At 41.0% G+C, this 26464-nt stretch overlaps 1 long non-coding RNA gene across 2 annotated transcripts in view; it reads right to left on the reverse strand.

The window, feature by feature from the left end:
* LOC118163572 overlaps positions 1–26464 on the reverse strand; it is a 189419-nt gene that overhangs the window by 96517 nt on the left and 66438 nt on the right. For both annotated transcript variants that reach the window (XR_004749118.1, XR_004749119.1), the window contains exon 2: positions 12457–12672. This is a non-coding gene — a long non-coding RNA (uncharacterized LOC118163572). The remainder of the gene's footprint in view (positions 1–12456; positions 12673–26464) is intronic.

Consider the following 26464-nt stretch of genomic DNA (forward strand, 5'->3'; position numbering starts at 1 on the left):
ATTGCCCCCCCCTCAAAAAAAAAAAAAAAAAAAAAAAAAAAAAAAAACAAACAAGCACTGGGCAGCGTGATATATTTGAAAACCTAACTTAATTTTCCCTAAACTTCACAGTTTCTATAGGTCCTATAATAAATACAGTTATGTGTAGACATAACATTTAGAGACCGTATTCTCAGTGTTTGATTGCAGTGAGTCATCTGCATGACAATCCTCTTTCCAGGACTGCATTTCATTCCTCACCCTGGCAAATACAATGTGCCAAACACTCTAGAATTTCTGCTAAATAAGCCTGTCTCACAGCATTTTGGCCTAGGCCCATTCAGAGCCATAACTGAATTCTTTGGCATGCAAATTACTTGGAAAGACTGGGCCAATTTGTATGTTTAGGACTGTATGACAAACATATTTCACTGCAAGGAATGTTAGGGCATAACAAAAGGTACTGTATGCAAATCACAGGAAGTCTTGGTGCAGGTTCGTTTACCATGACTCCTGGAAAGAACATGAGACCCAGACTTCCATTTGATGCAACATACGCTTCACCCATGGAAGACTATGATGAACTTCCAGTGAAAACTAAGAGTCAATGAGAAGTTACAGCAATCAAGGAGATCAGGAACTTCATAGCACCAGACCTGCAGGTACAATTACAACAACATTATATAACAGAATAATTCAATAAACCTTTCATTCCTCAAGGACTCAGAGCTGTAGCTCTAGTAGACGGAACAATATAACCAATATGCCAGAACATTAAACTTTATTTTACCTTAGTTCATTGATATCTCATGTTATTCCCCTCACATTGTCATGATATTTTCCCCTGTATTTAAAAAAGCATAACTTCAACGCCCATACCAGAGAAGCACAACAAATGTAAGTCTGCAAGAGCATTCAGTGAATGATGTGAGAGATTTCTTATGATTAAGAAAAGCAGTAAAGAGAGTGTGTGAGGTTTCAGCAACATTATCAAGAATTCATGACTACACACTGCTGTGATTCAGATTGCTGAGAGTATCAAGCACTATCAGATTCCAGGTGCATTGGATAGAACCTGTGAATAAGCCAAGACCATCTGCCATCTATGAATTGAAAAAATACACGTATCTAGAAGCAGCATTCTATATATAAACTTTCTGAAAAACTCCAGGGTGGGTTCCAAACATTTTGAAAGTTGTATAAAGCACAGATATTTCATTTAGATCCTGATTCAGAAGGAACACCTATAGGAATGGCTTATAATTCCTGTTCTTCAGGATAGTTAGAAAACTGTGCCTTTATGCTGTCTCTCAAGAACACCAAGATGAAGAAGAGATTCAACATTGCATTTGCAGATTATCAAGAGCAACCAGAGAAATTAGGAGTTACTTTTACTATAGAGATCAGGGCAATGTCTGCATATCAGCAGAAGTTAGAAGTAGGCACAGTACTTATGAGCTCCAACACAAATATATGGGATGTTGCTCCATCTACAAAAATTTCCCAAAATTAAGATAACTTATTACTTCACAGGTTAGAGCACAAGTCAAACAGCATTGCAGGCAATGGCTAAGGCAAGAATCAAAAGCAAAATACAATTACATATATCAGTAACTACATTTAAAAGATTTAATACCTCTGAACACCAGATTTGATGAAGATGCAACTGAAGAAAGGTGTAGGAGTTAAGCAGCTATTTATACAAAGACAACCTAGGCCATCCTTTCCATCGAATCAACTACGTTAACCTGCTTCTGTGGTGAATGGTTGGATAGTGATGAGATTTTGCAGTGAGATGCCTTCAGACAGTAGCCAGTACCATCAAGGACTAGAAAACTTAAGCACCTCTGAGTGATATGAAGACCTTCTGTGCTCTTGCAATTTAGTTCTCAGGTGGAATTACTGGAGAAATTGTCTTCCCCTCCACCCCCGAACAGTAACAACAAAAAGTAGTTACAGTAGGTGATTTAAGAATCTGATTGCTGCCAATACAGGGATGTAACATGGTGGGAAGGGGTAGGAAATTGTCTTTGCGGGTACTCTGACAAATTGCAGTGCAGACAGTGAAGCCATTAACAGTACACAGTATACACCTGAGCCTTCTTCCAAACAATACCACTGCATAACATGGGTGGAAAAACTGAGAGCATGCCATCTCCTTTTTCCAAGCAGAGCACATTAACCTAGGCTTCTGATGGTTTCTGCACTGGGTTACAAGATTAACGGCTGGAGTGGGTAAGATGTCACTCACACAGAGTGGCATCTGCCAGCTCTCCTACAGGGAAAGGTCCATGCAGACGGTATCTTAAAACACCATACCTGTTTGTTCCGGTCCTCAGAAACTGGATCACCTTGCAATGCAGTTACTGTCCAGTCTGCTTAGAAAAAGCACTGTAGTAACTTGGGAATGGTTGCTGGCACAGCAGCAGCAGAAACAAATGGTGAAGAGTTGTTCAACAGCTTGCAGATTGTTTTTTGTCTTGCGATCAGACGCTCTTGGATAACAACTGTTTAGAAGGTAGAGAATGATAGAGGTCAGGAGAGAATTCTGAAGTGCTTAATCTCACCACTCACACTAAAACCATTTTAGCCAGCCGTAGGTGACTGGCACAAAGCAGCTGTAGTACAGTCATCATGTTCATTTATGGGAATATTAGCAAACCCTCTCGACCACTTAATGATCTCTCTCATTTACCACCCTTTGGCACCTCCTTTGAGCAAGAGCACAACTGCCAGAGGATGGGGCAGCTGGGGAGTGGCTGCTTTTTGGGCTCCTCTTCTCAGAAAGTATTTTTTTTTTGCTCCCCTGGTGCAACCCTCTGGGACTCCTGAGGACGGGACTACCATAGCTGCAAGGAGAGCACCACAGTGTGCACAAGGCATGGCAGCAATTAAGAGGAATCGAACCTCTGTCTCACAGTGCCCATGTTTCTACATTTCTGAATTTGAACTGACTGATTTTTGTTGTTGTTGATGGCGCTTGAAGATTAAATGTTATGTGCAGCAACAGATGTTAGTGATCTCATTCCGAGCCGAATACCTTTTTACACATGGTTTGGTTGTGCACCAGGGGCCAAGAACTTTGGCTGTAGATAAGCAAAATCAAAATCTGTTTTAACTGGCATATTGAGTCCATTGTCTATAAACATTCACATTAGGAGAATGAGATCAAACCTGCCAAGGGACATTATTATGTTGTGAAATATATTTGCCCATCACAAAAGAATTACTAGAAAAGAGTGGAAAAGTGGTGATTATTGAACTGTGTAGCACTGGCCCAAATCTGTTCAAAAGCTCCACTAATTGCAAGCAAACATGATCCTGGCTAACAGTGAGACAGAGTCACAAATGTTTATACAGAAAACATCCAAGAAAGAGGAGGCAGGGACATTCTTCGAGGAATAAAGCAAAGAAGCACTAGAGCTTGGCAGCTTCTACCCTGCTTTGATTGGATGGGTGGCAGCTACTAAAGGGCAGCACCAAAAAGATCAGTGCCAGCCTGGATGGGATTTCCCTACGAATACTAAAAAACAAACAAACAAACAAACAACAACAACAACAACAAAAAAAAACACGCCAGGAAGCAAAAGAAGAAATCCAAATGCTACTGGAGTGCTGCAATATTGATCCATTTTTCAAGCAGTCAGAGATTCTTAATGTAAATAGCAGCAGATCACATCAGAAGGAAATCACCAGGAAGATGTCCCAGGAGCCGTTGTTAGAACCGATGTATTTAAGGAATTTTATTACTATTACTGGTAATGTGGGAGCTGTGTCCTCTTCCGAACAGTGAAGTGAGCAACTTGAGAAGAAAATGTAGGGTTTCAAGGCGTGAAGTTGCAATGTAACTTCTTTTCATGGATTAAAAACTAGAATCATTTGATAAGAAAAAAAAGATGCAAGTATCTCAGACTTGTCTCAGGGGGAACCCTTGGGAATCTGGAGCCTAAACAAAGTTAGCCACTCAAATACCCTTGCAAACAGTATTCAAACTATAAGAGAAATAAATTTTTGAAAGAAGTGAAGACAACAAGTAAAAAGAGAGGCAGAATTAAACAGTATCATAGGCAAAACAAGGGAGAATCATACAATGGCATTAAGCTTCCTGAATTAATTGGGAACTAGGACATTCAAACCAATTTCTTAAGGATTTGTCAGCCTTAGTTCATGTCTTTAAGTGTGTTTCTCCCCTTCTATTACTCCACTCTCTTTTAGACAGTACATGTGAACTCTGGGAATGTGTCAAGAAAGCAGGGAATAATTATAATCATTATTAGTCTGAGGTATCGCATCCATTTAGCAGTAAGACATCCCAGGGATAAAAGGCTCCACCAGGTGCCTTTCTCCTTGAACTCAGTGAGCTAACAAAAAAAAAGATATCAAAAGCAGATCCATGTCTCTTTTCTTCTATCAGAACAAGAGAACGGTGGCACGCCTTTCTCCCCAAAACCAAACACAAAAGCCACCCAGATCCCAAACTAAGTTTATAGTCACTCACAGGTGCCAGCAGCATCCTCATAAACACCCCAGCTATCTGCTCAGCCTCCCATGAACGTCAAAGTGAAACGGCTGCTAAGTGGGGCAAAGAAAACTCTCTTTCCAGTGGTCTATTGACTGAACTTGGGAGATGTCAGCAGGTGTCAAGGGAAGAGCCCCTTTGAATCCAAAGTTCATTAAACACAGTCAGAACCAAGCTCTTCTTATACGGACCAAGGAGGTTTGATGGCACGCTGCCAGAGATGCCCTTCTGTGTCATGGCATTATTCTAAGAACCAGAAACCTGTTTGTTGGCTAGAATAAAAACATTTGATTGTGTTTTGCTGTGAAAAACATTGTGATTTGCTTTACTGTCCATGATCACTGCTGGTCTTTAAAAAAAAAGAAAAAAAAAAAAGAAAAAAAAAAGCTTTTCTTTTGGTATCTAAATAAAGCTTCTTCCTAATGTGGCTAAGATGCTGGCTTTCATTATGCATGGCAAAGGATGGGCTGATGATGCTTTATGATCATTAGCAAGCAACACAGACATTTCTGGAACACAAAATCAAAAATAAGAGGGAGTAGCATTAAAATGTTCTTGGGGCTAATTCCTCTAACCAGAACATGAAAGTTTTTTTTCCTTTTCTGTATGCTAACAGCATTCAAAGCAAAGTAATTTCATTATAAAACTGGTTCTTTATTTTTCTGGAACGGAGTCGGAGTACTGGAATAGAGTCAAAGTAAAACCTTTTTAGACAACAGCATTTGAGTATTGGATTTCTTATATGATGTGACATCTCATCAGAAGATCCTCCAGGCACTGTACATGGACCACCTCTAACATACAAACATCCAGTATTATACTTCTGTTTTTCTGTGGTAATAACTCTCTTTCCTTCCAACTTCTTGGAAGTAAAAGCCAGAAGTGTTCAAAACTTTTAATACCATACATACATCTTAAGAAAAGGTGATCACAAAGACTGTTTCCCTCCCGCTGATAACCAAAGAGTGCTGCAGTAGCAATGACTCCGCTGTGGGCTCTCACAGGAAGAGATTTTAAACACGCACTGGGCCAGTTCTTCAGGCAGTGAGGGCTGCATGACTGCATTGACTTCTGTCAAATTTTGCCAGCCATATCATCAGCCGATTATATGTTTCTGACTGGTGAACTTCTTGCAACATGATTTAATCGCTAAATCAAAGCATGGAAAATTCTCAAGGTCAGCTCAGTCTCTGCAGACCTTCAGGTCTGTGGACCAACATTTGGAAACTACTGATTTAATCCATCTTCTATCATGATGGCTAACAAATGATCCTGTCTTATTCCAAACTTGCCTGATGAACTAGGTTTGGGCAGTGTGAGAGGTGAGTAGTATCAAGACCTTCCTGTTTACTGCAGTGTGATGCATATGATTTAGATGACATCAAAAAAGTGTCTCGTTTTCAGGAGACCAAAAAGCACGGCACCTTCCAGACTGATTAAACATGGAGATACTACCATGTAAAGTAGTAGTTTGTTTGAGTAGTAGTAGTTTGAGTAAAGATGGATATATCACTGCATTACAGTTATGTTAATTTTTAACAGGAGATAAGAGAGATGGCTGCACAGCCTTTTTTGCTGTAGAAATGTGGCAACATAGGGATACACAGGTTATGCACATGCAGGCACCAAGAGATGGAAATTCAACCTGTCATTCAAAAAAGATCTTCTGTTTTGTACCAGCAGAAATGGACAATATTCTCGTGACTATGCATGACCTTCCCAGATACAATTACTGTATCTCTGATCCTCTTTGCATTGCCCTCTACCCATTCAAATACACAAATGCTAACTCACAAACTACTTCTCACAACGATTTGTTTCTTCACAGCTTCTTGGAAAACATTTTCTGGCCAGATCTACCAGGGCTCTATTCCCTCTTGTTTTCAAATCTCCATCAAGATTATTTTTTAAAAGGTAGTTTTCATTCTTCAAAATGAAAAACATTTACATTATCAAATGAGGGGGAAAAAAAAAGCCAAGTCTGTTATCCCTTCACAATGATCATCCTTGAATTTTCAGGAACTGTTTTGAAGAACATAACCTGACTGCCTGCCTGTTTCACACATCCCTCAGCAGTGAGTTGCTGCTTAGGGAAGAGAACACAGTACTGTAACTAATCTGAAATGAAGGAAAACATTTAACCTACAGTCCCTCATATTCAGAACAAATAACTGTCTCCGTGTCCCTTGCACATGTTTGATGGAGTCAGAAACAGGTTATTAATGAAGAATAACTCCATAAAAATGAACTCACTCCAATCAGTCTTCTGGCACTACAACATCCAGGGGAGATGCCAGTCAAGCAGCTAATATTAAACCTGTAAATCTTTACCTATTTAGGATGCTTTAATCATTTCCTATGAATTAATAGCATAAAATGTGATTTATAGCTTAAGGAGGAAGATCCTTATAACCATTAATACAAAAATCCAATCAACAGACATTTGGAAATTACAGATTCACTGGAGCTGTGTGGTGCTCAACAGAAAACTAATTCTGCCCCCTTTCTCTGCAGGGAAAGAGGGGCTTCAAATAACTAAAGGTGCAACAGTATAATCAGTGCTGCATTCCAAGAAACCTCCTCACACAGGCTTTCTTCAACAGATGGTCTTCTTAATTTGGTATAAGGTACAAGATTTACAGACAACCCTCAGCAATGTGCATAAGGTGTCAGATGAAGCAATATACAAATGGGAGAGCAATGGTCCCTTGGCAAACAAATTCTCTAACCTTTCAAGGATTGCTATGACCCTGCTGGTCTGACACATACCTGAGAAAAAAATATATAATTATTTAGGGCGGCCTTTTTAACATTAAAAAAAATAAAATAAAATCTTTTTTTTTGGTGTCTGGTTTGGCTCCAAATTATTAATGGCAGTCAATGAGGCCCTTTAAGTATAAAATCCCAGATATGTTGAGCTTTGCAGAAGCAGCAGTCTGCAGCACAGTCTGAGCACCATGGTCTCTAGTACAGCCAGAGATGTCCAGCTGCTTCCTCTTGCGCCCTCACACCTCTCAGCCTCCAACATTTCTCATGACAGCCATCACTGGGCACCAAACACGGCTGTAAACACAGGGACATTCTAGCCACATTTCCTCCATCTCTGTCACAAGTGCCCATCACTTGGTGCCATCTACTCCTGGACATCATTTGTTTGTCTCTTTCCTTTGCCCCTGACATAGAGGTTCACTCACATGCTGGTTCTTGCTCTGTGTCCCCGGTTTCTCACTGCATCCCTGCAGATTTGTCTGTACTGTATCCCTTCTGTATACACAAAGGACCAATTTCACCCTTTTCAAATTTAAGCATTTGCTTGAGAAACCAAACATAGAAAGTGAGTTGCCATTTTTTCCTTTATCATCTACAAAGACACAAAGTACATTGGCAGGCTGACTCAGGTTTTAGCTGAGCAGAATTATGCTTCAGAGATACCTTCTGTTTTTCACTGACAAGAGGAAGCTTAGGGTTACCAGCTTTCTAATGCGTCACTAAAGTGCTTACAGGACAAAGAATAGACATTTTTCCAATCGCTCATTTGTGATTCTTCCTCTCTCAATCGCTCTTTTTTTCTTCAAGACCCTTTCTTTCTTCCCTTGCCTGGTTTATGCAGACAGTCTTATTTTAACTAAAAAGAAAGCTTGAGCCACCAGTTCGGGAAGAGATTTTCTAACACGGCTCTCCAGTGGGGACAGTAGGCAGGTGACATACTCTTTATATTTGATTGTAAAGTTTCTCTTACAGCTTTTTAAGCTTTGACTTTTCCAAAAGCCAGACTACCCTATTGTACAGACTGATATTTATATTTTTTATGGAGAGGAGGAAAAAAATACAGAAATTGAAACAGTGAGCACTTATTCAGTAGCTGAGAGTAAGGTTTTCAGAGCTAGAAATTGCTGCTGAGAAGGATGGCTAAGCTTTTGCCTCAGGGCATTTAAAACTTCCCTTTCTCCTGCTCCATCCTTTCCCTCCTCCAGCATGTCTGCTAAAGATCTCAGCCTCGGGAACAGAACTGGGAGGAAGCCAATCTCCAATTCATCTTGGGATCTTAGAGTTTGATTTAATTTTCCATACAGCCTGACTGCTTCTTTAGTAATGATGTACATCCTGGCTAGCCTGACAAAAGCAGCACTGATTTTCCTGTTGAGCACCAGCGTGATGGAGTTTCATAGGGAACCTGATACGTTCACTACTGGTCCAAGTGCAGCAGCACTTAGACAGCATCCGGCTTTGTTATAGACAAAGAAATTGCCAAAATGTCCATTAATTTCAGTGGTACCAGACTAGGCCCATGGAAACAAGATGGAAAGGATAAAAGTCAGGGAATGTGATACAACTGGGAAGACAGAGAGGGACAGCATGTTTTGAGAGAGGATGGAGAAGAAGAAACACACAGAAAGGAGGATGGGTAGGTGCACAGAAAGAACAGTTACTACAGGAAGAATAACAGACACTGTTTTGAAAGGAATGCAAGGAAATTTTCTATTTATTGTTCAGAAGAATCCTCCTTACCAGAAGGGTTATGATTGATGATTTTTTTTTTCTTTTTTTTTTCTTTTTTTTCTTTTAATGAAACATTTAGTTCAGAGTCGTTTTGGAGGGTTCAAAAGGAAAGAACAGCTGTACATGGCAGGAGGAGCTGGTTGGCTGGATCAGACTTCAAGTTCAGTTGCTTTTGTTCCCAGCATCTAGAAAACCTTTTAAACAAGAACTTTTCTGACACAGAGAGATGTAAAGAAGAAGGAAATCACATACAAAGAAATGGAAAATAGGAAATATATAATAAGGATTTTGGCTGTTCTTTTTATTTAATGTCATGGGACTATGAATTTTCCTCATTCTCCCTGAATGAAGGCTCTAACTACGTATCTTTGGCAGCTGACACAGCAGCAAGAGCTCCAGTTTGATCACCGCTAACATTGCATTGGCTGCACTTTCAAACCATCCCAGTACCTAGTGACTACTGATTTTGCTGCCAAAATAGCAGGCACACTCACAGTAACACTTTCCCACCTTAATTCCAATAACAGAGATTACACCAGATAACACTTTCAAAATAAGAATGTTTTCTACTTGGGAAAAACAAGACAAACCCAAGTTTACTGACCACATCTCACCTTAAGTCTGAATTACAGTAGAGTACTTGAATGAGTCAGTCACTTAAATGCAGTGTTTCAATCCAAATACCTTTGTACCAAATTTATTAATATTTATACTAATAATATTTAGACTAATAATTAAAGATTGTACAAGGACATGAGAAGTGTTAGCAGGGCAGTGATTTCTGGAGAGAAAGCATCTGACACGTAAATATTCACCTCAATCTAGATTAAAACCAACAGAAACTGCACTATTGAACTCCATCTTCTACACTGCCACCCTCGACACACACATTTATACACCTTTATTCTGTACACTTCAAAACTGGACAAGCACAATTTACTGTAGGAAATGGAAAATGTAAGCTCCTGGCTAATGTCAGCAAAACAAAACAAAACAAAATAAACCATTTTGCTTGCCCATCAAAAATACAGTATTGCATTTAATGGAGACCACACAGTTGCAGTGGGCAACACGCTATACTCACTTAAGACCCAGTTCATTAAATATTCCCTATATTCTTCATATAAGAAAGAACAGACCACGTGTGGGGGAGCATAATTTTGAGGAGGCAACACTTTATCTTTGATTTCTATTAGCTCTTTCATGAATACTCCACTCAATTCTTTCTGTCTAGTTGCCCCTGCTGTGCCAGTGATCACATATCATTTGATATGTAATGTCGTCTGTCTTCGTCGAGACTGGGATCAATTAGAAGGCCCCACATTCAAATTACGTGCTTGACTCCCAAAGTGATGCTGCGCTAATTCCCTGAGAACAACAGAAGGATGTCAAACTCTTCCCCTGCACAAGGGTGTTGCATTTTGCATTATGTTTTCACACTGACCCAAAATGAATTTGCACCCAGTGTTGTTCATGCTCAGGGGGCTTCAGGCAGGAGCACCACATGGCTGGATTCACCTGATCTCACTGGTGGCTCCTACCGGAGGCATCTTGGCTGGGGGCTCAATCACCCAGGCTCTGTAATTAACAAGGGGCTCCCAGCTCTTCAGCAGATTATTCATCCCATAGATGACCCACACACTGTCTAAATATGCTTATTTCTCTCTGAAAACCCTAAGAGATTGTCTTTGTTGACTGGGCTATTGTAGCGAGGTGGGATTAACCTGGGCCACAACTGCAGGCTGTGGGAGAGGCACGTGGAATCAGCACGTGGAAATTCCCTCACAGGAGCAGCCCCCGGTTCAGTGATACCCCAAAACCAGGATAAGAAAAAAAAATGAGGGGAACAAAGTTCACAAGCTGCTCCTGAGATCTCCAGCCTCAGGAAAGAAGACAGTAAAAGTTTGTGAATATAAACAGGGACTTTACGGGAACTTGACAAAACCCATACTTTTATAGTTATTTGCACATAATTGCCCGTCACATAATTCACTGCAGAAAAGAGATTCCCTTTGATTCCAGGCAGAACTGGCGAGAGCCCAGACGTTTCTGTGCAGGGAAAGAACCAAACCCAAAGCCACTTTAATCTGGTCTGGGGAGCAAAGGGAAGTCCTACCACTCCGCCACACTGTGACTTGGATTTAACCAGCTCCTTGCACTGTGCTTTAACTAAGATTTGCAGTGGAGATGGACTTTAGTTCTATTTGTCCTCTCCAACAAATAAGCGTTCAGTTTAAGCCCCTTCACTCACTCCCTCCCTCTGACCTGAAAGCAGTCTCCTGATTAAGCAGATACGGAAAGTTTTAGGACTTGGGCCAAACCAGGGGAAATTTTTCTTCTTGGCTCTTTTCAACTTGAATGGGGCTGTATTATGGAAGGCTGTCTTGCTAGTCTGAGCAGGAAAACCTCACAAACATTACAGCAGAGTTTCATAAAAACTTAAAACTGTGCAGAATTCTTTTGTCAACTCCAAAATATGCATCAGTAATCCTAATTCATTCACGCTGAACAAAATAGCTACAAACGCTAGTTTTCCCAATATACATGCCTTAAGAAATGAGTAGTTCCACAGTAGCAAGAGACATTTATATTTTGAACACTATTCTAACTTTTAAACTCCTGTTGGAGACTCTAAAATTGTTCAGCAAGAAGGGCTTTCTAAGCTGAGAATCAAGCTGTGAGAAAGAATTAAAAAAAAAGAGCATTCATTTAAACATTTTCAGAAGCCCCTAAAAATGCCATTTTCACACAGTAAATCCGCTGCACTTGAATGTCTGCTGGCTTTCTGAAAGGAATGCTCTTCACTGGGATGCAGCCTGCTGTGGTCAAGTATGATGGAAATAAAAGTGTTGCTAATGGTGATTGAAAAGGATTCCCACTGCTGCTGGCCAGTGTTGGTTTTAGATGGGCCAACGCTGTCGAACAGAGAGCAACGGGAGACAGTAAACTTCTCTAAGGCTCTCTAAACTTTGAGTCACCTCTAGCTTCCCTTCCTTTTAACGCTAGCCTGTCCCCGTTTCTCCAACAAGCTTTATGTTAACTCAGCCCAGACCAGACTTTTACTGGAAATGTAAAGACATAGATTTTCACACAAACTGAGCAACACAAAAAAGAAACGAGCCGTGTGAATGGGCATTAGCATAGCAGCAAGTCAACAAGCCCCCACAACTTGTGCATTGTGGGTCAGCCCAAGAAACAGTCTTCATTCCAGCAAATACCCAACTTTCTGTTTTAACTGTGATACTTTATATTGATTGTAGGGCTCTGTTGTGGCAAACGTCTTGCCTCTTTAAGAAAAAACAGCTTTGTACAGCAACACAGGCACGCAGAAACTTTGTAATTAAGGCGCAGATAGTAAGTGGCAACCCTAAGGGCAGGGAGCAAGGCAGAGGCAGGGAAGCGGGAATTCGGCTTCTGCCTCCTGAATCCCAGTTTGATGCATTAAGCACAAGACCTACCTCTCCTCCTCAGCAGGATCTGACTTCTTTTAATGGCTCATACAGGGAGTTCTGCCTCACATACTGCGGGATCAGCATGGCTCCACTGCAGATCGCCAGTAGTGGCTGATCGTTTAACTGGACTCTATCTCTCCATATAGCTGATTAATTACATTGCCTTGAGACTTCAGAAGTGTCCTGTTCCTTCAAGCTCTGAGGAAAGTTGGTAATCCAGGCCTGCAGCCACAGGGAAAGGAAATCAATTAAGGACATTAAGGAGAAAAAAAAAAAAAAAAAGAAAAAAGAAAAAAAGAAAGAATTAAGTAAAACCTGTCTTTCCTGGGAGTGGACTTAGGCTGCCCACACACTGAAAGAGCAGGTATCCCTTGGGCTTTGCAACAGTGATCATGCTGAGGACCTTTGGATCCCCCGGTGGTTCCACCTGCATGTATGGATGCCCCCCCAGAGGGGGGCTGCCTGTGGGTCTCCCCTTCCTAGCCCCAGCCAGTGAGTTTGTATAGCTGCATGGCTCAGGAACCTGGGTTGGCTGAAAACCTACCTGGCAAGATATGATAAGAGGTTACTTGGGCTGGGAGGATGGTAGCCTAGGCCGAGATGGCAGCCCTACAGCACGGCTTTGGGTGTGTAAATAAGTCTGTCAACCTAGAGCCTCTGAGGTGGAACGTAGCAGGTTACACACTTCTTCCCTGATGCCTGATTTCTGTCTGAGTTGAACAACAAGGACTACATGAGTTTTTTGCTCAAGACCCTCTTGACTGATCCACCCCAGTACAAACCATGCACTCCATCAGCGTCTCCTAGGATTTCAGCTCTGTTGTGCTCTGTTTACTCACTCTATGAGCCTTGGCAGGAGGCATTAATGGAGAAGATGAAACAAAATCGTAAATGTATTTTTAAAGGAGATCTTGATGGCTGAAAAATACTTTCAGTTCAGTATATACATTCCCAGCAACAAAACTGGACCTTCTTAGGCTATTTGTGGTATATTAAGAGCATATCAAGGTCTAGAAGACAATCTCACATGGCACAATGCAAGTAGTAATTGGTCCCTCTTCACACTGCTCTTTTTTGATCAGTCTAGCTTAGCCTTCTTCAGCAAAATACCAAGCTGTGGATCAAAGACTCTAGAGAATGTTCAATTTCAGGCCCAAAAATACACACAGATGTGCAGCAATTCTTGACAGATTTTTTTTTTCCTCTCCTACCCTCTCTCTTCTATGTACTTATTGCAAATGCCCAAATACAACAGTAATAATTTTGTGTTACCCTTTAACATATACTTCTCATTGCCCTGATGACCAAGAAATACAACTCTCACATCCCATAGATACTCATTCACCTAATCCCATTCTCTGGCAAACACCATTGCCCAGGTGAGACAGTAGTTAGCTCTCAAGTCAGTCTGTGCTAATTCTGAGTGCACCCAGCCTGTTTTCTGGTCTTGTGCAAGCTGACCAGGCCTTTGAGAAGCTGCATGTGCCAACATCTGGTTTGCCAAGGAAGACAAAAACTGGCCAGAAGACAGAAACTACAACAAAACTCTCATTTTTCATGCAAAAGTAGGAGTGTGCGGGCACTGTACAAGGAAAGCATGTAGGTCTGTTCAAAATAGACTGTTTTGCTCTTGACCTAAAAGCAATGTACCTCTTCAGTGGGTTCAGAGCCCCTCTTCTGCCTTCAGTCGCCAACACATTCCCCAGCTAGCTCACGGGAATCCTGAAACAAAGTGAAGCACTGCACAAACCCCTAAAATAAGAATGGACATGCACAGAGAGGACAGCCCTCAGCGTGGCTCCCAAGAAGGCTCCTAGGCCAGAGAGACAACAGGCCTGAGGCACAGGCTTAGGTGCGGCTGCAACACGCCCTCCAAAATATGTTCAAATGTCAACTGTGAGCATAGCGGAGAAATACCACGGAAGGGCAAACAATGCAGTTCACCCAGTCAGGGCAGTGCCTGCCACACCTAGGCAGCTTTCTGCCCTGAGCTCACGGCTGGCCTGCACGGTGACACAGCTGGGAAGGAGAACAGGTGATGCACGAGGACTCGGGGTGACCCTGCTGACCACTGTTTCTGAATGGCCACAAACCATCAGCCAAAATGGTTTTTTGTTGCTTCCCCCCCCCGTAAATCACAAGGTGAGGAAATGAAATAAAGAAAGAACAGCTGGGAGGGGTATGCAAGAAGCTGTGGCATCAGAAGCCCTTGCTTTTCTGTCTTGCTACATCTTCTCCTGTTTTTGTTTTTTTTTAATGTATTCCTTACACTTAACAGACCACAGCTCCCACTGAGTGACCAGGATCTATCTCAGAACTACTGAGCAGGATGTGTCTGAAGAAGAGCAGTCTGTGCATCTCCTATTTATCCTGCTCCAGTCTCCCAGCAGCTCTTCTGCTGCTTGTCGTGCTGTACCCATTTTAGACCCTTACAACAGAGAAGCATGTGGATGCCGGTGTCTGCAATGTCATCTCAAATGCACAACTGGTTTTGCAAGAAACTAAGTATGCAAAAAAGCCCTCCAAAAAAGTGTTGTGCACAACAGAATTAAAAATACAAAACAAAACAAATTAATTTCCTGATGAACTTAAATATCTTACTTTTTAAAATTCAGGCATTGCCTAGATGTGGGCTTGGTGGCTGTAATAACCTACTTGTGTCTCACTTTTTCACAGCAAAAACAGGGTTGCTGAACTACCCAGAAAGAGCTGCAAATGAAAACGTCTAGGTGAGAGAAAGGCGTCACTGTGTTAGGAAACTTCACAGTATAAAACACAAATAACATCACCAGGCTTTTAAGAAACTGAAGGGGAGCAACATGCAAAGCTGAAGTCACACAGCAAACCAGCAAACATGAAGTCATCCAGGGAACAGGTAAAGATGGGGTGCTACCGTAGAAGGGCTATCCTATACCTTGCGTCCTTTGGAGGTCGGTAAAGGGCTTTCCAGAGTCCCGCTGTGAATTTGTTTTAGTGTTTTTTAAGGGCCCTTAACAACGTCATTTGTCACAGAGTAAATCCTGGACGTCTGGTTACTTTCTGCAGGGAATGCTCTTTGCTGGGCTGCAGCTTGCTAGGGGTCAAATATGACAGAAATGAAGTGTTGCTAATAGTGATTGAAAAGGATTCCTACTGTTTGTGGCCAGTGCTGGTTATTAGAGAAGCCAAATTTGTGGGACAGAAAGCAGCAGGAGACAGTAAACTTTCCCTAAGACTTACTAAACTCTGAGTCACCTCTGCTACCAATGCCATTCTGTCAGACCTATTTGGAGAAAACTGATATTATAATTACTGATCTCAGCAAGGGCCTAATGTGCAACCTGAGGCACTCCTCTGCCGGCCATATAATTACAGAGGGGCTGGGGGGGCCCGGAGGCCTTGGCCCCCACCCCTCCGACACATTGGATTCTGTTACTGCTCCGGCCAGACTGTCGCGGACAGGTAGGCGAGCAGCAAAGCTGTTGGCCTGCGAGGAGACAAAATTATTCTTGTCAAAACTGCCTGCCTGCTATTAGAGGTTTGAATGTCACCTCAAAGCGAGCCTTTTCTGACTGTTACACGGCGGTGTCTAAAGGGCTGTTTGAAGCGGGATTTATCCCCTCTCAGGTGGCGAACGTGGGTTTTGGTATATTTTTTTTCCTCCACCCCTTCCCCACCCTACTGTTTCGTTCATGAATTAACATTTTTCTTGCTGAGGGGACACTGCGTGAGCATCAACACCTGCTGGTTTAAACTTTCACATAAAATGGCATTTTGCTGGATATATCCTATACGGTCCCACTCGTACACTGTAAACTCATTCCTTTAAGCCCATGTTTCAGCTTATTATTGATAAGTTCAGTGCCAAGAATATTTGTCCACCAAAAGGAGATAAACTGCTGATTTTAAAAAGAGAAACACGGCCTTATTCAAGCAGACTGCTATAAGGAAGGCATGCTAGCAAACTGCAGAATCGAAACAAAACCCAAACGCAGACCAAGACCCTGGTGCTTCAAACCCTATGTGCACGTTAACTTGAAGCAAGTGGTCCTTCTGCAAACGGCGGTATATCCCTGTCTAAAATTAAGTGTGGACAGAAACGCTGTGCAGGATCAGGCCTGGAGGACCGGGCCTGCAACAGATTGATCACCTTCGCGGGGTGCTGAGCAGGCTGCTGCCCTATTGATTTCTATAGCAATAGAGGGGGCTTAGCACCTCGGAGCATCAAATTTCCTAGCCTGGAAGAGACCTGGGCTCTGGAATGGATTAAAGTCACATGTGATGCATTTGGAAAGGCCTCGGCTCAGTCTCAGCGCTCAGTAACAGCAACCACCATTTATTCTGGTTACTACAATTCATTTGGACAGTGTTTACAATATCGTCCCCTTCCTCCATTATTAGACAAACAACTTTGATAGGTAGCCTTTTATTTTTTACAGCATTTCAGAGCAGAATAAACGCACGGTCCAAGTTATTTATGGAGTGAGCTTTCTGTACGAGGTGCCTTTGCCAAGGAAGTGTGATTTCACATAGTGCACACGCTGTGTATGTTCTACCAGACAACGGTGACCCAGCAGTCAGCGAGGAAAGGGAGAAAGGAAAAACACATGCAAGACACCATCTTTTACATGTCATGTCATTGGAAAATCTTCCCCATAAACTTTAGGAAACTATGTGCCAAGGAGCATTTTACTGACTCAAAAAAGTGATCAGAAGTGGCACATAAGGCTTCTCCTGCTGGGCAGAGTAACAGGCAAGCAAACTGAGGCTTCATTTCCCTGTTGGTGCTTATTCATTAGGGAATGCCATGCCAATTGTTTGGGACAGTTTTGCTGGTGTTTGGTGGCCAAGAGCACTGCAGATGGTCACAAACAGGCAGCCTCACTTGACAGATTTTTTAAAAAACTTTAGGATGCAGATTTTTTTAACTGTTATTTAAAGGAAAAGAGATTCAGAGGAAAGGAAAAGAACATAAAGATATGGAACTCTTATGGACGAGTTTAACAGTTGCAGTAAGTTTATCTATATGCACATTTATAAATGCTAACCATTGACTTGCTGTATTTCCTTGTTTCCATTAAAACACACACAAAAATGACCATGCAAGCAGCTCTTCCTGCCCCATCCCCTAATTAGACTTCCAGTTGCAAATGCTGGGGCCACCCAACAGCTGAAAAATCCACCCCAGCACACCCCTAAATCTCTCTCAAATTCAAATAATGAATTAACTTGGCATGTCAATAAATCAAGGAGGCTAAACAGCTTGTCAAAAAAGAAACAAAAAAAGTCAAATAAATAGTTTCAACTGCAAGTTCAGATGTGCTTGCCTTTTGGAATGAATGCAGTGGAACTGTTTACTATATATTCAAGACAGAAAGTTGATTTGAGGTCACAAAGTGAAGAAAAACCTCAAATGCTTCTTTGTGACACAGATTGCAGCATATTAATTGTCCTGCTCAGAGGACAGGTTTCTTAGTATGAATAGGAGTTTAGAAAAACCTTATTTCTTTTGGATTCCATAAAAAATTGTGCTCTTAAAACCAGATGAATCAAAACTGCACTCTATATTATTAAGGAGCAGCCATTTTTTCCATTTATTGAAAAGCAGTTTTGGAAACCATCTCCTCTATCTAGACAAGATCAAAAATGATGCTGCTTGTCGCTGTAAATGCAAAATTAAATAATAATGATAATTTCACATGCCACGTTACAGGAATGATTGATTTAAATAAATCTGGGGTTGTTTGATAAGAAATATACAAACACGTCCCTTCTCTTTCAGAAAAGTTCATATGAGCCAACGCCAAGTCTCTAATGTTTTTTATCAGATCATTCCTCATTTTGAATATTTTCCCACGACTTAGTGCATTTTTTAATAAAAAGATAAAGTCTTTTTATAGGATCGACTTCTCCTTGCACAGTTAGTACTGGGGCAATCTCAGGTCTTTGTTCAAAATATTTGAAACCAGACTTGCTGCATTAAAAAATACAAAATAGCGGAACGGTAAAAGATTAACTCATGTCAACTCTCAATGTCTCTCCTCTTAAATTATCTTCATTTATAGCACAGCAGCACCTAAGAGCCTTCCTCATGACCCCTTGCACTAGACTCTTCCTATACAGCTGCATAGGAAGACGCTGTCTGGAAGACTTCAGACTCAAACTCTGATCTTCCAGTGACCTGCACACCAAGATGCTGGGACTCCAGCTCTGCAAGAGGATGTTCCAGCCTGGAGATGAAGACTGGCAAGAATCACTGGCTGTTACCTGGACTTCAAAACTACCTGGAGCAGCAGCAAGCAATGTTAAGAAACATTTTCATTAGGATAATGCCCTCTATTTCAGGCCATAATGCCATCCTCACCTCTAAATGATTAGAGCAAGACTAACCCCTCGAAAAGTGGCAGTTATCTCCTGTCCAACTGCTCTAATAAATTCTTTCTGAAGCAGGTAGTGTCAAATTCAGAAGACAGAGACACGCAAATTGGCATGACGTGGAGAGACAGAGGACCTGCTCAGAACTTGTCACCTTCTGTAAACACAGATAATTCTCAGTTTAGTCCCTCAAAACTGAAATGCAGTACTTTTCCTTAAGTATTTCTCTTTGAACATCATTCTCTTTGCAGTTAGGATGGTTGACAGAACACCATTCTCCATGCTTTTTCTTACACAAAATACAGCAGTGCAAGACATGCAAAGGGGTGCGCACTGACTGATGAATGTATCTGCCTCAGGAGTCCAATTTTAAAGATTTCTCAACTGGCCGTGGCATTCCCAACTGTGTGGGAGTCCAAAAACACAAAGATGAGGTGTGCTTTCTTAAAATAAACATCAACCTCAACTCCCGAGAAGGCTCTTTGGTGTTATTCACTGCAGCCATGGTTTGTTTCATGAAAATTCCCTCCAGGCAGCAGAGAAACTCCCAGACAGGATAAAGCTGCTGTAGCCAACTTCATACCAGACCTGGCATAAAGAGTCTTTTAGGGCCACAGACAGGAAGGACCACGGCTGAAATTAGTGTGTGCACCAGGAATTTGCAACTATCATCCCCAGGGAAACAGTTACTGTCCTTGTGCAGAAGAAAACCTACAAACTATTTGTAACTTCCCGCCATCTTTTCCCACTGTGTCAATGTCTAATGGGCCACAAGAGGATATGGTTCAAAACCCACCTTACACGTCTTATTTGTGCACCTAAAGATTTTGCCCTCATGACTTGGGCAGCTAAGTTTCCTGGTCTGACATGGAAGGGGGGGGGAACCTGTTTACAGAGGGAACTATTTCCTTCTTGGCCGAGATGAGTTGCCTCAGTGCTGACTTGTTTTATTACTTTTAAATTACAATCAAGTACACCATAATTTGGCCAAGCCTGACATCTGCTTTCACTAGCTCTCAATATTTCCAAAAGACCTTCAACAAATGCAAGGGAACCAATTTGGAAAGGCAAGGCATTCACACCTCAGCATACACAATTAGAATGCTACAAGGTTTGAACTCTTTTTTAGGTTTCTCCCCCTGCTCAAGCTTGTTTTTTAACATACATATAGCAACAAGTCTGTAACCCAGTGTATCATCCTTGTATCACACAGAGGTACTTTTGTTGCTGGAGCAATGCAAATCCCTTCCTCAAACACACCATCATAGCCCAAATCCACACATCAGTCCAAAGGTGTAGCCTTTAAAAATTTTCTCTGGGGTAGAGACTGCAATGCAGTACATCTTCCTTCAAATGCAAAGCTATTGTTTAAGTAACCTTGTTTTTCTCTGTGTAGTGGCTCTTCTCAGTTTTTTTTTTTTTTTTCCTTCCCCAGTGCAGAAAGATGTTATTCCCCTACAAGATGGGAAAAGTCCGGCATTCCTTTTTTTTTTAGCTGTGGAAGAGAAAAACAAAAAGAGGTTAACTGTTAACCAAACTGTCACACCTTAGGCAAAACAAACCAGCAGGATCCAGCAGGTATGCTGATTTACACGTGGCAGGGTGCCGGTCGTTTACCCCTTGCTGCGCTGAGGATTCTGAAGGACCGTATTTTCCCTCGGTTTATTTTTTTTGTGTGTCAATATACACGCTGTTATGTGCTCATGGAAAAATTACTGCTGTAGCAATGTTGTTCCTTCTGAATGTACAATCAGGAGCACAGTGGAAGAAATTCATGGAAATAACAGGATCCAATCCTTGGAGTATTTTTGAATCAATAGACCCTTTATTTATATTGTAGTTGCGTTCCAATTTATCACTCACAAATATCCTCTATAATAAATAAGGGAAGGAAATGGAAATATTACAATGAAATTGTAATAATTCAATTCTACCTCTACACATAATAAAGTTGCAGAGGGAATCTGTGTTTTTTTGGTTGCCACTAAGCATCAGCAACAACTGATGGTCTTAAGTTAACAAGCTAATATTTCATCCATGGATACCAGAGTGATAATGGCTAAATATGCCAGTCGAGGGAATGAGCACATGTGCAGCTATTTGCCTGACACAACTTCTGCTGTCATGGCCTATTAAAACCAGTTTACATGTGCATGTCGAATTTGATGAATATGTATGTGACCTCTTTCATAGCTATCACTCATTGGACTGTAGCCCTCATGGCAGAAAAAAAAAACAGCACCTCTCATTAAACACAGCTTGAGTTACAGGCATGTTATGTTAATATTCCTTCAGAACTTTAGGGGGTTTTCTTCTCCTTTTAATAAATCTTCAGAATAAAATCATTTAAAAGTATAATTAAAAATAAACTTTCCTATTTCTCTACGCTTTCACTTGGTGAATGTGTTTTGAAATGTTCATTATCTAAGAGAAGAGGGAGTAAATGAGTTTATAGAAAACACATTCAATGACAGTAGTCAAATAAGACTTCTCTCACACAGTCTTGAGCAGAATTATGTATTTAAAACAAATCAGAACAATACATTTTTAGGTAAAAATTGGACTGCCTGTCGAGCACTATACTTGACCCGAATCTAAAGGGAGCTATGTATTAGAGTCTAAAAATGTGCGGTGAATGTCCCCGGTTCCTTCGCAGCTACCCTGCGTATTCTGCACCTAGATGGAAGTAGAAGTGAAAGCATTAAATGCATTACTACAGAAACTGTTTCCACCAAATTTCTTATTGAAATTGCAGAGCCTCAAGAGGCAGAGGAAAGCATCCAAGCTTTTGGTATTTATGAGAATCCAAATGAACCTCTGAATCTTTTGAGGTTTCTTCATTGCTGTGTAAAAAGCATAAATTATAGAGTATAAGCAAGGATGCAGCCAGATTGTACAGTCCATATATGGCAAATATTTACTCACATGAGCATTTCCACTCCATCTGCTCTGCAGATAGAGTAAATATTCCACAAACTGACACTTAATTTGGTAATGCCAAATCAGAAAAGGCACATCCACACACGCATTGGTGTGTGCATACCATGCACAAAGAAAGCCACAGTCTCTTCCCAATTAAATGGGGTTTGACACACCAGCAATTAGAAGAAATAAGTAGGTTCGTACCAGTATAAAAATCAGAAATTAATGCACTATTTTTTACAGGCAGCCTTGCTGTATCCTAGACCATAGCCACACTATGGTGGGATGAACTAGGCACTGAACTATTTCCATGAGTCTCATCTCAGAACCTGAACTAAGAGGCACACATGGCTGGAGAGCTCATTTCTCTTCCATTTGCAAAAAGGCATCACTTCCTGTAACTTACTGTGTTCCTGACATCCAGACAGTTTGCGATTCTTGATTTAGCCACTAAAGGAATGGCCAAAATCTCTTTTCTTGACTGATAAAATCCTAGCCTTGACCTCAGTGGGGGCATGCCATAAGTAAGGCGAGAAGGATTCAGCAAGTGACTGAAGCTGGCACTACAATGATGCACTGGCATTATGTACTTTCTAGGCTTAACTAGTACATGAAGGAAAAACAGACTGCTGTCAGAACATGCAGCCTTGCAAAATAATAATAATAATAATAATAATAATAGTCTACCATGGTAATCTCAACAGTGCTTTTTAATTTTCTAAAGTAAAGCTTCAGAAAGAAGGTCTGTTTCTACCTTATTTGCACTACTTATTTCGCCAATATCAAAACCTTTTCATTTCACTGAGGTAAAAATATTTCACTTTGATAATTGGTTTAAATTAAACTTTGATTTTATATTAACTTTAATAGAGTTTTATGAACAATTTTTAAAATTTATTTCACAATATTTCAAGACATGAAACATTTCATTGTTCCCATTATCAACTGCTAGGGGTTCTTCTTGTGATTTGCACTCTGGATTATGTTTTAAAATGATTACTTTTCTTTTTAATTCAGTCTGAAAACAAACTTTGAATTATTAGAATTTCCATAATCTATTTACACACAAAATTATTTTCTGCAACTGAAAAGTTCGCAAAACCAACAGATTTGAATGAAAATTAAAAGAAAATTTGTTAGAAAAATAAGGGCAGGAAAAAATCCAAGTCACTTAAATGTTCATTTTAGATTAGATACTGAGACCTAATCTGGCCCATGAGGGACATTTATATTAGCTGGAATTCCTGCCCAAAAACTTTGAATGAAGAAAAGGAACCTAATCACTCCACTCACATTTAGCAAACTTGACAATGGAAAGAGCTAAAATTTCTCACTAGCTTGTATTGGTGGAATTCCAAGATATGGATAAAACAAGATGGAACTTGACCTCTCTTTTTTTTAAAAAAAAAAAAAAAAAAAAGCAGATTTTTCTCTACGAAAAGAGACAAATGGTCTCTAGCTATACAGACACATCAATTTGCAGTGTCTTCCCATTAGTGTGACAGAAATGTAGACACTGACAGAGGAACAATGAGTTTGAACAAACTCTCAACATGTGGATAAGAAGCACTCAAAGGTAGGGAAGCTGTGCAGGCTCCATTCTGCCACCTCACCAAATTCCCAGAGCATCCAGCTTCCCCACATTGCAGCAAATGGTGTGCTGCTGCTAGGAGCTCCTTGAGCTCACTGCTTCACAACCAACTCCTAATAGTTTGGTACTGATATTTTCCAGAGCGTTCTTCCCACGGCTATGAAGCAGGTAGTTCCTATGTGGGACACCTACACCAGCTAATTCCTGTGTGAGGGTCACAGCAGACCTGCCATGCAGATGCCCACCTTGCCCTGACATGCTCCCCTTTCTGACTCTGGCTGCTCTTGGCCATCAGGATCCGACCCTGTCAGCCTGACCCACGTGGCCTGAGGATAGCAGGGCATCCTCCGGGCTGAGCATGGGGATGGTACAGATGAAGCCCACATTTCCTGTGTTTTATTGGTTTGGGTTGGGATTCTTTTAAATAAAGAAATATGTGGTGTTCCTATACCACATCTGTGCAGCACACAGATCCTGCTGCATCCTTTCTACCACAGGCTTTACTTACAAATTTCTCACTGGAACATCTGAATTGTCATCCCCTATGACATGAACATGGTTTGGTCCCATCTACCTGACCTAGAAAAATGCCAGAAAATCTAAAACCAAACTAAAAGTCCAAGACTGTGAAAACAGGCACTTTCCCCTCATATAATCCCCACAGTTTCCAATTTTCTTGAGGTATTGGAAAATACTCCTATTGCCCCAAGAGGCAGAGAACTTCAGACAAGGTTTGTGTAAAAGATCCTTCTTAAGCCACTAGCCTTGAAAAGCTGGCTTTCATGCAGTCAGTTTCTGAAGAGAAGCCATGAATAATGCAGGAGCTGAATGATGTAGTTGTGCTTCACCACTACACCAAAACAGCCTTTGCACCAGCACACCCCAAGCAGACCTCAAAATGCTTCTCCAAACACAACCCTACAATGCTTTCTGACTTGCACATCCCCTTCTGGAGTCTGTCTGGGATGGGATTAGTTATGTGCTCCAAGCTCAATTAGTGAACACGCAGCCAAGGATGCAGTTACTATGTATGCAAAGTGAACTCATAAATTCCATTTTTTGGAGGTGCTAAGCATGCAAAACTGACAGGCAAATTGTTCCAGAAACACAAATGCCAGGAATATAAGTGACATTGCATAACAGCTAATGAAAAAAAAAAAAAATCCTACAACCTCGACTGATTCAAAGACAGAACAGAAATAGAAATGACATAACTTATGGATTTGATAAGGAAAAGTACTGCCAGGACACCAGAAATAGATGACAAACTCAAAACGTACCCACTCCAGCTCACCCCAGGAACTGATATACACAGAGAGCTTTCCACAGTCTGTTTCGAAGGTTAGAAAATGTCCGTATCAAATTACAGGGCACTAGACACTTTCCATATCAGCTCTTACTTAATTAAAGTAATATTGAAATAAAATGTTCCTGTCATATTCCCTTGTGGGCAAAGGGAAGCATAGAAGTATCTATTCTGAGTCTCTGAAATCAGATACACGTTTTCTTTTAAATAGACACTTTCTGGGTACATATCAAGATAATTTAAATAAAACTAAATTTAATTCAATGAAAATCTTATCATTCTCATGTGGAATAAAACAAAGAAGGATTTAAAAGATCCCCAGGGTAATCTGCTGGTACCCACAGTTAGACCCAAACATGCAATCTCTGCTAATAACTCTTATTTACATATATATTAAACACGTATAGCACTAGGAGATAAGTACGTATTGATAGAGCCATGAAGTTTAGTGGTTCCTTTGAAGACATATTTCTAAAGTAAGTACCTTACTTACAGTTTAATAGAAATGTTGGTTCATTTAGAGATTATGGACTAGATATATATTTCTAGGAATTCCTGGAAAGTTAACTCTTCAAAAAAAAATTGAAAATTGCTAGAGATAGCCATGGGAGAAAAAAATAAAATAACAGCTTTTCAAGGGGTGGTTAAAACTTAGTGGCTCAAAGCAGAAATGCACCCAACTCACGTATTAGGAAAGAAGCTAATTAAGAGTAAACTCTGAACTGCCAATGGTATGCTTTTTCCATCTTCTAAGAAAAAAAAAAAAAGGAAGAATCTTTCTCCAGCCTCAACCTCTTCCCCACCATCTGATAGAAAACTTGAAAAATATTGAACTGAATTTCACAAACCTGAGCCTTACAGAGAAAATTTTACTGCATTAACAGAGGAAGGAAAAGCAAAAGTAATACGAGAATTTTAGGATTGAGTAGGGTCATTAACCTAAAATTTGGATTTGACAAAGAAATTAACTGAAAAAGATGAAATGAAATATACTTGATAGAAGAAAACACTTCTAAAGGAAGATGCCTAAATATTATTATTATTTTTTTAAATCTTCAAACTTTGCTGTAGTAGTGTAGATTTCAAAAGCCACTCTTTCCTGCAGGATTTACAAAGTGTATGGCTACATTTCCAAAAGCAAAAACATGTGACTTCAAAAAACTCTTAACCAACGTACCTGCCTGTCAGGCAGTCAACTGAGCCATGGATCATCTACTAACGTAGCTTGCTTCACTGAACTATATTGCCTGGTACAGAAACAGTTCAGGCCACAGCACAAGACCAAGCACAACTTTGGCAAAGGCAATATATATGTGTACAATGTGCCTTGAAGTTTCCAAGGCTGAAGAAGTGATGGCAGCTGACCAACGCCCTTTCTGGAAGGTCTTGGCTGGTCTGGAGATGTGTCCGCATAATTCAATACTCCCACCTATTTGCAGAGCTCCTGCCCTCACCACGCAGCACTGCGTGGGAGCTGGGACACAACTCTCCTTCCTTTCGCAAGGATGTGTTGGGGTCCCCAAGCCACTTGTTCTGCTTCCAGGCAGCTCCAAAATAGCCAGTGCCAGCTCCGTGCTGAGCAGTGGCATGAGGCACCGCTGTCCTTCATCTGTCCCCATCATGCCACAGGACCCTTGTTCTTGCCACGCCAGCACAGGGCCCTGCCATAACAGCTGCATCTCGATGGTGGCTCCCAGTGACTCATTTCCAATGAAAGCAAATTGCTACTTTCAGCCTCGGGAAATGGTAGCCAACTTGCCACGTCGAAGAGCTCGGCGTAACTGGCTTCGCCTTCATGCTAATTCAGAATGCGTTCCTCCAACTGCACAAACAGTCTGCAG

The sequence above is a fragment of the Oxyura jamaicensis genome, chromosome 3 (genome assembly GCF_011077185.1).
Source record: "Oxyura jamaicensis isolate SHBP4307 breed ruddy duck chromosome 3, BPBGC_Ojam_1.0, whole genome shotgun sequence".
NCBI classification, from domain to species: Eukaryota; Metazoa; Chordata; class Aves; order Anseriformes; family Anatidae; genus Oxyura; species Oxyura jamaicensis.